This window comes from Phyllobates terribilis, unplaced genomic scaffold (genome assembly GCF_046119375.1).
Source record: "Phyllobates terribilis strain yellow unplaced genomic scaffold, ASM4611937v1 Scaffold_12__6_contigs__length_324123572, whole genome shotgun sequence".
In the NCBI taxonomy this organism is placed as follows: domain Eukaryota; kingdom Metazoa; phylum Chordata; class Amphibia; order Anura; family Dendrobatidae; genus Phyllobates; species Phyllobates terribilis.
In genome coordinates, this window is record NW_027362772.1 from 257,245,916 (window position 1) to 257,258,995 (window position 13,080).

Genomic DNA, 13,080 nt, shown 5'->3' on the forward strand with positions numbered 1-13,080 from the left:
GATGTTAAATATGCGGAGAATAATTTCTCTGTGAATCAAATTTTCCGGTAGAAAAAGTTCGAACAGGCAAATTTGAATATTGCCTGATCCGCTTGTCTCCAATAACAAGTGGTTTCTCCAAATTTTAATAACTACTGTAACCCCCTAAAGAGGGTTTTGTCTAATCAATGGCTTAGTTGCATCAGGTGAGCTTGAGCTTTAACACGTCAAATACCAGCACTGGCTAGGTCTTTGATGATATTTGATTGTGTGTTAGAAATATGGATAAAGGTCCATTTTCAGGATGCCGACCAGCCAAGAAATGAACACTAGGGCAGCTTGTCAGGTGAAATGATCTTTTAGTCTTTTAGAGAGTAGAAAATGAGGTCTTCAGGACAGTTCTTATTAAATTGGATCAGACACATGCACAGTAAACCAAGAGCACCTGATAACGTTATAACAAATGAAGCTATACTCACCGATCCTCTGTTGATGCAACTTTTTCGCTGTGATAGTCTTCACAAGGACCCGCAAATATGATATCTCATTCTTCTGTCACCTGACCGCTGAAGCCAGTGATTAGCTGCAGTGGTCAGATGACTGGAACAGGATGTAATCACCTGAGGGGACTAGAAGACAGTACATATTATCAGGATGTCATCACGGTCTGACCTGCTGGAGACCATCGGAGTGGTGGTGCTTGAGGATGGTTTACCATTATTTTGTAAGTCTAGGACAACCAAATTTTTTCGGTACTATATCATTGTGTTACATAATTATTCATCCTTAGCTTTCCAAAAATGTTGATAGTTAGTGTAATTTTTCACGATTAAATACATTATGGCAACATGATAGATAAACCCTGGCTGCGAATTTGACCACAACCACTGAGTGCCCACATATAGTGCGAACATCTCCCGAGAATATATTGTGAAATCATGTTTTTTTTTCAAAGCTGCTCATGTCATGGCACTAAAGTCAGTATATGTCAAGCCAAGAGGAAAAGTAACAAAGAACACATCTATAATACCCAGAACTGAATTTTACATATCTCTGATTTCACCTCATTAGATTCTTGTGATACACAACACGATGTTGCGATACTCGCTTAGTACTGCTGGAAACCAGTGGCTGAAGGAGCACGAGCAGAACAGCAAGCGGTAGTAGAAGTTCTTGTAGTTAGACAAAGGAGATGTAGGAAACAATCCGAAGATAGGTGAGAACAATCTAGGTAAGAATGTTCAGGAGTTTGGAGACTGGAAACTAGGCTAACAGCTAGACACAATACTCAAGAAATGAGTGAGAGATCCATGCGGCTTTAAGTAGGCCCAAACAGGAAACAAGATGGATCCCACAGGTTCAGAATCTGCCATCTTAGTAAAAGGCAATTGCAGAACACAACAGCAACCTCCAGTGGTAAGGAGTTGGATCGCACCACAATTATTAAGGCGAAAAATAGCAGCCACTAGAGGTCAAACTGTAGGTGTGTTACGCTCGCGCCCGGACTGACTTGCATGTGCGTGATTAGTGATCCCACTGTACCATGAACCGAGGAGTGCCTGGAGGGGCGTAACTAAGTATCAACCCGATCCGACCAAGGTCGCATGGCGGCTCAGTCGACTCCGTGAACCAAGGAAGAACCGAGCAGAGGGACCAGGTGCTACTTCAGGTCAGACCCCGGACACAGCTGTTGACCCACACCGGGGAATGCAGGAACAGGCAGGTTAGACTGGCATGTAGACAGGTGGGTACTGGCAAACACGGCTGGTATGCAGACAGGTGGATATTGACAGGCACAGCTGGTATGCAGACAGGTGGGCACTGGCAGGCACGGCTGGCGTGCAGACAGGTGGGCACTGGCAGGCACGGCTGGCGTGCAGACAGGTGGGCACAGGCAGGTACAACTGACATGCAGAGAGGTGGGTACTGGCAGGTAGAAACTCAGGCAGGATAGGGACCTGTACAGACTGGGACACAGGAACGGAGCCGCAGGTGTGGTAGACGAGCAGAGCAGAGCAAAACCCGCAGATGCGGTAGGCAAGCTGAGCAGAGCAAAACCCGCAGATGCGGTAGCCAAGCTGAGCAGAGCAAAACCCGCAGATGCGGTAGACAAGCTGAGCAGAGCAAAACCCGCAGATGCGGTAGACAAGCTGAGCAGAGCAAAACCCGCGGATGCGGTAGACAAGCCGAGCAGAGCAAAACCCGCGGATGCGGTAGACAAGCTGAGCAGAGCAAAACCCGCAGACGCGGTAGACAAGCAGAGCAGAGCAAAACCGCAGGTGCGGAGAACAAGCAGAGCGGCGCAAAACCGCAAGCGCGGTGAACAAACAGAGCGGAGCAAAACCGCAGGTGCGGTAAATAAGCGGAGCAGAGCGAAACCGCCGGAGCGGTGAACAAGCAGAGCAGAATAGAACCGCTGGTGCGGTAACCAAGCGGAGCAGAGTGCCTTCACTTTTTGCTCCGTTCTGCTTGTTCATCACTCTGGCGGTTCCAGACAGGACAGAGCTCTGTTCACATGGAACAGACTGGAAAATACAGGAAGATGGTTAGAACACAGGAGGTAGATACGGAGGAAGGGAAAGGGGACAAGCAGAACCAGATACACACAAGGTACTTACAATGAAGTAGCGAGTGGACACAAAACTCACAAACAGAAGTACAGAGACAACGAGTTGGAGTTAAGTGCAAGTTCACACACTGCAGGCAAAGGGAAGGTATGGACATAGAGAGAAACAAGTAACGGACTAGGACACTGTTCAGACAGGAACTGAACCGGGAATAAGATACAGGAACGAGCCTGGGAACTCAGCCCCCAGGGTGGCGGAAACAGACTAGAAGTCAGAGATATAGGTAGTGGCCCTGGGTACTCGGCCCCCAGGGTGGCGGAAACAGAGTCAGAACAGACCTGGCATCAAACAGTTACACAGAACACAGACTGTAAGAAAGTGTTGCTCAGGCCCCTCCTTCTGGGTGGAGGGGGTTTAAATATCCAGTGACTCACAGCAATAGGCTGGGGATGCATTAGGAGTGCGCCCACTGCAGCTATAAGAATCAGGAAGTAACCGGGCCGCCGCCCTAAGCAATCAGACAAGAGACATGCACACAGCATGAACTGGAGCAAGGTTTGCAGGCTGGACTGATGGGTAAGATTGCGGTCTTGCATGGTGGGAGGTGGTGCACTATGCAAGCACGCCGCCAGGGATGTTACAAGGTGGACAACTGGAATCCTGACACAAGAGTACAACTGGAAAATCTTACATTTATGTAAGAGATGGAGTATCAAAACATAGGACGCCATTCTTTAAATTTTACACAATATTGAGTTGATTGCTCTAAACTTGTATCCAGGTGGACCATGAAGCAATTCAGCTTAGGCATGGTGTGTGAAAGCTGACATAGTGTATGTACATAAAAGTGGATCCTCCATATTTTTCGTTTACTAAAGATCCCAGATCGGCAAAAAATATATAACATTTGCAGCGATTTGCAATGAATCGCATATTTTTTTCCGAAGCTACTTATACAGAAGACACTCCAGCAAATGTTAGACTTCGAGGTGACAGGTTTTGTTGATGAGCAAGAAGGAAGTGGGTGGAATTTATCACTATTGTTTAAAACTTTTCATCCTCTCAAAGTGTTCTTTTTTCTTTCCTTTCTTTCATTCCGTGGCTCACAAAGAAAATGTGAAGTTGTGTTACATTATAGGAATGTGATTGGTGTACCAGCATACAGTGCCTACAAGTAGTATTCACCCCCCTGCAGATTTAGCTGGTTTGATAAGATGCAAATAAGTTAGAGCCTTCAAACTGCAAACGAGAGTAGGTTTTATGAACAGAAGCATAAATCTTACAAACCAAAAAGTTATGTTGCTCAGTTGAATTTTATTAAATTTTAAACATAAAAGTGTGGGTCAATTATTATACAACCCCTATGTTTAATATTTTGTGGAATAACCCTTGTTTGCAATTACAGCTAATAATCGTCTTTTATAAGACCTGATCAGGCCGGCACAGGTCTGTGGAGTTATCTTGGCCCACTCCTCCATGCAGATCTTCTCCAAGTTATCTAGGTTCTTTGGGTGTCTCATGTGGACTTTATTCTTGAGCTCCTTCCACAAGTTTTCAATTGGGTTAAGGTCAGGAAACTGACTAGGCCACTCCAACACCTTGACTTTTTCCCTCTTGAACCAGGCCTTGGTTTTCTTGGCTGTGTGCTTTGGGTCGTTGTCTTGTTGGAAGATGAAATTACGACCCATCTTAAGATCCTTGATGGAGGAGCGGAGGTTCTTGGCCAAAATCTCCAGGTAGGCCGTGCTATCCATCTTCCCATGGATGCGGACCAGATGGCCAGGCCCCTTGGCAGAGAAACAGCCCCACAGCATGATGCTGTCACCACCATGCTTGACTGTAGGGATGGTATTCTTGGGGTCGTATGCAGTGCCATCCAGTCTCCAAACGTCACGTATGTGGTTGGCACCAAAGATCTCGATGTTGGTCTCATCAGACCATAGAACCTTGAACCAGTCTGTCTCAGAGTCCTCCAAGTGATCATGAGCAAACTGTAGACGAGCCTTGACATGACGCTTTGAAAGTAAAGGTACCATACAGGCTCGTCTGGAACGGAGACCATTGCGGTGGAGTACGTTACTTATGGTATTGACTGAAACCAATGTCCCCACTGCCATGAGATCTTCCCGGAGCTCCTTCCTTGTTGTCCTTGGGTTAGCCTTGACTCTTCGGACAAGCCTGGCCTCGGCACGGGAGGACACTTTCAAAGGCTGTCCTGGCCGTGGAAGGCTAACAGTAGTTCCATAAGCCTTCCACTTACGGATGATGCTCCCAACACTGGAGACAGGTAGGCTCAACTCCTTGGAAAGGGTTTTGTACCCCTTGCCAGCCTTGTGACCCTCCACGATCTTGTCTCTGATGGCCTTTGAATGCTCCTTTGTCTTTCCCATGTTGACCATGTCTGAGTGCTGTTCACAAGTTTGGGGAGGGTCTTAAATAGTCAGAAAAGGCAGGCAAAAGAGATCTTTAATCCACACATGTGAAGCTCATTATTCTTGGTGCCTGAACTACTTCTTAATACTTTTGGGGGACCAAACAGAATTCTTGTGGTTTGAGGGGTTGAATAATAAATGACACTCTGAATTAACTTTTAACGTTTAAAAAAAAAAAAAAAAAAAAAAAAAAATTTGCTGCAGTGCATTTCCCACTTCCAGGCTGATCTACAGTACAAATGTCACAATGCCAAGTTAATTCCGCATGTGTCAACCAGCTAAATCTGCAGGGGGTTGAATACTACTTGTAGGCACTGTATATAGGGGACGCTGTCGAGGCATTTGCTCTAACTGGGTGCCAAGGGAAATATTAAGAAGCTGAGACAGGACAGCTAGACCCAAGCTGGGATAGGAAATAGAATCTTTTTGACAGATGAAGTTGACAACCCCTTCCTAAATTCATCAATGACCCACATCAAATAAAAACAACATATACTCTCCTCCTGGAATGCTGTAGTTCCATTGATATCAGAGCTGTGTCTCCTGGCACTCATGTCACTCGAGATTGTTATATGATATGACCCTGCAGCCTATCAGTTGGTGCTGATGGGCTGGAGCCATTCGTCAGACGGAGTTCCGTGGCTGGAACTGTGAAGGTTTCAGCTCACCAGTAGTGGACATCCCCTAAAACTGTAGGCATGGCTGGGATGAGAGGTTGGCAATGTGGACAGCCAGATAGGGCACCATTGAGCAGAGGGCAAAATGTATGGATTAAAAAAAATGTTCTACCTTTTAATCTTTTAGCACAGGCATACTCTGGCCCGTGTGCCAAATCTCGCCCGCAGGGTGGTTTTATTTGGCCCACGACACCAGAACCACCACCCCTATGTGGGGCCCATTATTCTGTATGGAGCACTATACTATATGTAGTCTATTATTCTGTATGGAGGACTATGTGGGGCCCATTATTCTGCATGGAGGACTATGTGGTGCCCATTATTCTGTATGGAGGACTATGTGGGGCCATTATACTGTATACTGGTTGGCCCGCGACTTTGTCCAAGTTTTCATTTTGGCCCTCTGTGTGTTTGAGTTTGACATCCCTGATCTAAGGGGAAATCGGTGGTTGGAGAAAGGGGTTGAGTAAGTATAACTAAGAAAGCTAAAGATTCTTGGGTAAGGTGGGCATCAGAGGACAATCAAATAAGTTATTGTTCATCTAATAACTTATCTGCTTTACTTTAGGGCTGATGGTGCCAAGGTGCATTCTTAAACCCCTGTCTTGGGCTGTAAGGCATCATACTTTTAGGAATCTAGGATGTAAAATTACCCAGTGGCTGCAATGGAGATCCATCATTTTGACGTGAAGTTCCTCTTTGCCTATCCTCTTGTTATGATGCTAATATCCCGTGGAAAGCATAAGTATTTATCGCCAGTTGATGCACATTATGGTTCCATACAATTTAATATGAGCCCCGTCTGTACAGTAGTTATACTGTAGAGACAGATCCCTTGGTGGAGTGTTCCAGGTCATTTAGTCTATTGGTCAGGGAAGGTGTCAGATCACAGATCACTGTAACGCTCCTTGGATTTGCCCAGTTTCAGAAAGTCCTTTGGTGTTGGACATGGAGTTGAAGTAATCCAGTGCATAATCTCCACCCCTCCTCTTCTTTGTTTGACTGCTCTGGCTCTATAGAGTCAGAGAACGGCAGAGATAGATTGAAAAAAAGTAGGTCAGAAGGTGCACTTTAATGTTTGCCCTCACCAAGGGCGCACAGAGCGCCTGGGCTTGGCTTGAACAGTCCTTCTGTGCTGACAGATTGATGATTAATGGTTTCAACTGGTACCGTGTGATAATCAAGCCTACTGCCTTGAATTAAAATTGTTGACTGTGTGAGATCCATGAGTTAAGGTGGCCATACATATTAGACTAAAGTCCCCTTTGATTGTAAAGTGTTGCTGATATGTTGACGCAATAGAATTGTTACACACACGCCCGGACTGACTGGTGTGAGCATGATTAGTGATCCCACTGGACCATGAACCGAGGAGTGCCTGGAGGGGCGTAACTAAGTATCAACTCGGTCCGACCAAGATCCAACGGCGGCTCAGTCGACTCCGTGAACCAGGGAGGAACCGAGCAGAGGGACCAGGTGCTACTCCAGGTCAGACCCCGGTCACAGCTGTTGACCCACACCGGGGAATGAAGGAACAGGCAGGTTAGGCTAGCATACAGACAGGTGGGTACTGGCAGGCACGGCTGGTATGAAGACAGGTGGGTATTGGCAGGCACGGCTGGTATGCAGACAAGTGGGCACTGGCAGGCATGGCTGGCATGCAGACAGGCGGGTACTGGCAGGTAGGAACGCAGGCAGGATAGGGACCAGTACAGACTGGGACACAGGAACAGAGCCACAGGTGTGGTAGACAAGCAGAGCAGAGCAAAACCCGCAGATGTGGTAGACCAGCAGAGCAGAGCAAAACCCGCAGATGCGGTAGACAAGCAGAGCAGAGCAAAACCCGCAGGTGTGGTGGACAAGCAGAGCAGAGCAAAACCCGCAGATGCGGTAGACAAGCAGAGCAGAGCAAAACGCGCAGGTGCGGTGGACAAGCAGAGCAGAGCAAAACCCGCAGGTGCGGTAGACAAGCAAAGCAGAGCAAAACCCGCAGGCGCGGTAGACAAGCAGAGCAGAGCAAAAGCCGCAGGTGCGGAAGACAATCAGAGCAGAGCAAAAGCCGCAGGTGCGGTAGACAAGCAGAACAGAGAAAAACCCGCAGGTGCGGTAGACAAGCAGAGCAGAGCAAAACCCGCAGGTGCGGTAGACCAGCAGAGCAAAACCCCCAGGTACGGTAAACAAGCAGAGCAGAGCAAAACCCGCAGATGCGGTACACAAGCAGAGCAGAGCAAAACCCGCAGATGCGGTAGACAAGCGGAGTAGAGCAAAACCCGAGGGTGCGGTAAACAAGCAGAGCAGAGCAAAGCCCGCAGGTGCGGTAAACAACCAGAGCAGAGTAAAACTCGCAGGTGCGATAGACAAGCAGAGCAGAGCAAAACCCGCAGGTGCGGTAAACAAGCAGAGCAGAGTAAAACCCGCAGGTGCGGTGAGCAAGCTTAGCAGAGCGAAACTGTAGGTGCAGTGAACAAGCTGAGCAGAGCGAAACCGCAGGTGCGGTGAACAAGCAGAGCGGAGCAGAGCGAAACCGCCGGTGCGGTGGACAGAGTGGAGCGAAAGCGCAGGTGCGGTGGACAAGCAGAGCAGAGCAAAACCGCAGGTGTGGTGAACAAGCAGAGCAGAGCGAAACAGCAGATGCGGTGAACAAGCAGGGCAGAGCAAAACCGCAGGTGCGGTGAACAAGCAGAACCAGATACATACAAGGTACTTACAATGAAGTAGCGAGTGTACACAAAACTCACAAACAGAAGTTCAGAGACAACGAGTTGGAGTTAGGTGCAGGTTCAGACACTGCAGGAAAAGGGAAGGTTCGGACATAGAGAGAAACAGGTAACGGGCTAGGACACAGTTCAGACAAAAACTGTACCAGGAATAAGATACAGGAACGGGCCTGGGAACTCAGCCCCCAGGGTGGCGGAGACAGACTAGAAGTCACAGATACAGGTAACAGGCCTGGGTATACAGCCCCCAGGGGCAGAAACAGACAAGATACAGGACAGGACCTGGCAACTCAGTTGCACAGAACACACTGAATGAAAGTGTTGCTCAGGCACCCCCTACTGGGTGGAGGTGGTTTAAGTATCCAGTGACTCACAGCAATACGCTGGGGAGGCATTAGGAGTGCGCAGACAGTAACTATAAGAATCAGGCAGTAGCCGCGCCGCCGCCCTAAGCAATCAGACAAGAGACACAGCAGGTATTGGAGCAAAGTGTGCAGCCTGGATTGATAGGTAAGATGGCGGTCTTGCATGGTGGGAGGTGGTAAGCCATGCCAGGACGCCGCCAGGGATATTACAGTACCCCCCCTTTACGCCCCCTCTTCTTCAAGCCTGCAAGGATTTTCTGCAGAGAATTTGGAGGCCGATCCTTCTCTTCAAGAAGATTACCCCTTCTGTCCACTAGAGGGAACGAAACTGGTCTCACCATCTTGGTGACTAGGATGCTTCCTCCTATCGAGCCATCCTCAGCAACAGATGAAGTGAGTAAAGTACCAGGAACAAGACACAGGAAAGTCTCTCTCCATTTGTTAATATCGGATAGCACCCCAAAAGATTCACGGGACAACTTGAGATCCTCCACTAGGTTGGAGGGGTGCAGAGACTCGGGGGTAACCACTGACTTGACGTACACTTTGCCAAGCTTGCTGGATGAAGTGGGCGAAGTACCAGATACAGGGTGCAGAAAAGTCTCTCTCCATTTGTTATCAGATAGCACCCCGGAGGATTCAGGAGGCAACTGGAGGTCCTCCGCCTGGTTGGAGGGCTGCAGAGACTTGGAGGTAGCCACCGCCTTGATGGACTTATTGCCAGATTTGTTAGAGATGGAGGATCCTTGCTTAGGGACCAACTTCAGTCTGGTTTCTGAGATAACACGTCTGCAAGGCGGGGCGGTGCCTAAAGCCAGATCATTGGTACAATCGTCGAGACTGTGTGGGGACAATGTCTCCGCTTCCCTTCCTTCGGAGACTTCAGTGCACAGCGAGTCAGTGACTAGCAGATCTTGTGAAGAAGAAGAAGACACTGCTGACTGTCCTGAGGATATGGGGACTGGACACCCCTTTACCTCAGCAGTCCCCCAGGAAACACCATGCAGGATCTCCAGACCTGAGCGGGCACTAGATCTCTCGGCTCTGGACGACCTGTGGGTAAACCAGACAGCACCTGGAATGTGAACTTCTTCATGTGTAATGCTCCAATCTGGAGCTTAATTTGTACAGACATATTTTGACTGTTTCAGAGTAGGGCTCGTCCTTCCGCTGACAATGCCCAAACTGGATTCTAGAGTTGTTGGACGGGAATCAGACACCGACTCTTCAAGGCTTTAAGCCCGAAACTTCCGGTTAATCCGAGGCCTTCACTTGCCATGGAGACAGTCACGGTCATCTGTGGAGGGGAAACACTAACGCCAAGGGCAGCCTCTCCTACAGGCCTAATGTCTTGGGATTCTCCAACCTTCGCTGGACAAAGACCGTCAGGGTGTCCCAAAAAACCGCAGCGGGACCGCAATCCGATTTTGTGACTGAGTTCTGGCCTTTGCTTTGCCTGACGAACATGGTCATCTTTCATGGATTCTGTGAGGATAGCAGCCTCTACAGGCTGGGGAACAGGAGGTCTTTGGAGGACAGAACCCGGCATGACTGTTTACCTCTATGCCTTGCACATCTGGACTGCCTCTTGAGGTTGGGAAGAGAAGTATTCTGTGGAGCATTGTCATCCTGTGTGGATTCTGTGTGGGCAGCAGCCTCTTCTGGCTGGGGAACTGGTGGGCTACCTACACGCATCACCCATCGGGACTGCTCCAGGATATTGGGAAGAGAAGCTTTAGCAGAAGCTTCAGGGTTAGGGTCATCGAAGACCATTAGAAAGGCCAACAGGAAGGCCTGCAAGTCCGAGACGATAGGTTCCCATGCTTCCCATAGGGGGGTGATCCAATTCAAGGCATCACCCACTAAGTAGGACATCATGAATGCTACTTTAACCTTATCAGTGGGAAAATAGTGAGCATAGAATTTGAAATGTAGCATACATTGCTCCACAAATGCACGGCTTTGTTTTGGATCCCCATAGTACAGTGGTGGATCCGCAGGAACGAGTGCTGATAGCTCCATTTGGGCTGGTGCGTAAATCGCCTGGACCTCAGCTTGAGAAAAAACTTTTCCTTGGTGCACGTATTCGCCAGACAAGAATTCAAATGTCTCCGAGAGCGAAGGGCCGTGGGGCTCAACGGGGACCATGTCCTGAGCAAACTGTTATGCACACGCCCGGACTGACTTGCGTGAGCATGATTAGTGATCCCACTGGACCATGAACCGAGGAGTGCCTGGAGGGGCGTAACTAAGAATCAACTCGGTCCGACCAAGGTCACACGGCGGCTCACTCGACTCCGTGAACCAGGGAGGAACCGAGCAGAGGGACCAGGTGCTACTCCAGGTCAGACCCCGGTCACAGCTGTTGACCCACACCGGGGAATGCAGGAACAGGCAGGTTAGGCTGACATACAGACAGGTGGGTACTGGCAGGCACGGCTGGCATGAAGACAGGTGGGTATTGGCAGGCATGGCTGGTATGCAGACAGGTGGGCACCGGCAGGCACGGCTGGCATGCAGACAGGTGGGTACTGGCAGGTAGGAACGCAGGCAGGATAGGGACCAGTACAGACTGGAACACAGGAACGGAGCCGCAGGTGCGGTAGACAAGCAGAGCAGAGCAAAACCCGCAGATGCGGTAGACAAGCAGAGCAGAGCAAAACCCGCAGGTGCGGTGAACAAGCAGGGCAGAGCAAAACCGCAGGTGCGATGAACAAGCAGAACCAGATACACACAAGGTACTTACAATGAAGTAGCGAGTGTACACAAAACTCACAAACAGAAGTTCAGAGACAACGAGTTGGAGTTAGGTGCAGGTTCAGACACTGCAGGAAAAGGGAAGGTTCAGACATAGAGAGAAACAGGTAACGGGCTAGGACACAGTTCAGACAGGAACTGAACCAGGAATAAGATACAGGAAAGGGCCTGGGAACTCAGCCCCCAGGGTGGTGGAGACAGACTAGAAGTCACAGATACAGGTAACAGGCCTGGGTATACAGCCCCAGGGGCAGAACAGACAGGATACAGGACAGGACCTGGCAACTCAGTTGCACAGAACACACTGAATGAAAGTGTTGCTCAGGCACCCCCTACTGGGTGGAGGGGGTTTAAGTATCCAGTGACTCACAGCAATAGGCTGGGGAGGCATTAGGAGTGCGCACACAGTAACTATAAGAATCAGGCAGTAGCCGCGCCGCCGCCCTAACCAATCAGACAAGAGACACAGCAGGTACTGGAGCAAAGTGTGCAGCCTGGATTGATAGGTAAGATGGCGGTCTTGCATGGTGGGAGGTGGTAAGCCATGCCAGCACGCCGCCAGGGATGTTACAAAAATTAAAATTATTGTTAGAAGAGTTGATCAAAAAGAACCATTTTAACCACAATAATCATTAGTTGCGTAAAATTTAACAGCAAAGGATCATTTGACATGACGCCATCATTTGGAAAGACGTCACGCCAAGGGTACACCAAAAAAACTTTTCATGAAAGAACATTCCCGGAAAGATCATTTGTCCTTCACCTGATGTCATTGTACATATACAGTGGGGAAAAAAAGTATTTAGTCAGCCACCAACTGTGCAACTTCTCCCACTTAAAAAGATGAGAGAGGCCTGTAATTGACATTATAGGTAGACCTCAACTATGAGAGACAAAATGAGAAATCAAATTCTGAAAATCACATTGTCTGATTTGGAAAGAATTTTTTTTTCATAAGTATTTGTCAATTACAAACAGGCAAGATTTCTGTCTCTCACAGACCTGTAACTTCTTTAAGAGGCTCATCTGTCCTCCACTCATTACCTGTAGAACTTGTTATCAGTATAAAAACACCTGTCCGCAACCTCAAACAGTCACACTCCAAACTCCACTATGGTGAAGACCAAAGAGCTGTCGAAGGACACCAGAAACAAAATTGTAGCACTGCACCAGGCTGGGAAGACTGAATCTGCAATAGGCAAGCAGCATGGTGTGAAGAAATCAACTGTGGGAGCAATAATTAAAAAATGGAAGACATATAAGACCACTGATAATCTCCCTCGATCTGGGGCTCCACACAAGGGCTCACCCGTGGAGTCAAAATGATCTCAAGAACTGTGGGCAAAACTCCAAGAACCAAATGGGGGGACCTAGTGAATGACCTGCAGAGAGCTGGGACCAACGTTACACAGGCTACCATCAGTAACACACTATGCCGCCAGGGACTCAAATCCTGCAGTGCCAGACGTGTCCCCCTGCTTAAACCATTACACGTCTGAAGTTTGCTAGAGAGCATTTGGATGATCCAGAAGAGTATTGGGAGAATGACATATGGCCAGATGAAACCAAAATAGAACTGTTTGGTA